Source organism: Symsagittifera roscoffensis, unplaced genomic scaffold (genome assembly GCF_963678635.1).
Source record: "Symsagittifera roscoffensis unplaced genomic scaffold, txSymRosc1.1 SCAFFOLD_1244, whole genome shotgun sequence".
NCBI classification, from domain to species: Eukaryota; Metazoa; Xenacoelomorpha; order Acoela; family Convolutidae; genus Symsagittifera; species Symsagittifera roscoffensis.
Genome location: NW_026971716.1, coordinates 1 through 1,000, shown reverse-complemented (window position 1 = coordinate 1,000; position 1,000 = coordinate 1). Strand labels below are relative to the sequence as shown.

General features: G+C 36.8%; 1 long non-coding RNA gene across 1 annotated transcript; it reads left to right on the top strand.

Annotated features, from left to right (window-relative positions):
* The first annotated feature begins 212 nt into the window (after nucleotides 1-212).
* On the top strand, nucleotides 213-841 carry LOC134856665 (uncharacterized). Its single transcript, XR_010164832.1, has 2 exons — nucleotides 213-263; nucleotides 534-841. It is a non-coding gene; the product is annotated as an uncharacterized LOC134856665 (long non-coding RNA).
* Nucleotides 842-1,000: the final 159 nt, after the last annotated feature.

Here is a 1,000-nt window from a genome sequence, read left to right as displayed (position 1 = left end):
AACAAATCTAGACTCGCAGTGTCGAGATGTGAACAAATTTCGAGATGCCACATTTAGCTGTTGCGTATCTGGTATAAAACACATGTTAAAAAATGAAAACACACACATGAAAATTTCCCACATATGGAATAAAAACAGAACTTTTTTTTCCAATTGGCATAAATTTCGAGTTTTTCTTGAAACTCAGACGCTCTCAACTAAAACTTCTCCTATTTTTAGTGATGCGTGACAATTTTGCTGGAAAAATTAATCGGCAGAAAATAGTTAAGTATCAACTTATGCTTTTGATAACAATTCTTAAATTTTTTTTCGAAATAATGTCAAACAACAATTGAATTGGCAACTTTATTTTTCAAGCATTCCAAAAATCGAAAAAAATTTTCCAGTACATTTGTTGCATGGGAATTATGCCATTTGGGAAATTTCTCATTTTTATGCTATTTAGGAATTATGCCATTTGAGACATAGTCAAATAAAGCACAGAAACTTACTAAACACATTTGTTTTATGTAAAAATAAAGTTTGTTTTCCAGAAGTTGTGATCGTGTGTGACCTATGGGCCCATTCTAACTCGGGGATCAACTTCATCATCTATGGCTTCACCCATACAGGCATGCGTAGGGCATACTTGCAGTGGTACAAAAGAGCATCACAATTGCTTCTGCTGTGCAGACCAAAAAATGAAGATAGTGACAACCAAAAGAATCGAACCCAAACCAGAAATACTACAAATTGTAACTGATGAAAAAAAACTGGCTCTTTATTTCGCTGGCTATCATAATGATTTCATCCTCCCCTTGAAGCCAATTTTCCCTTTAAAAAATTGAAATCATACAATTTATTTAATGCTTCAGGAGTAGTGGATTGAAGGGGGGGGGGCTTCGGGGCAGACGCCCCCTTATTAAAAGACTCGAAACACGACGACCCAAAGGCTTCCTCCCCGGGTCGAGGTGCTCGGTTTATGTTTCGACTGTGAAAGTCGAGCACGTGCAGTTTTGCG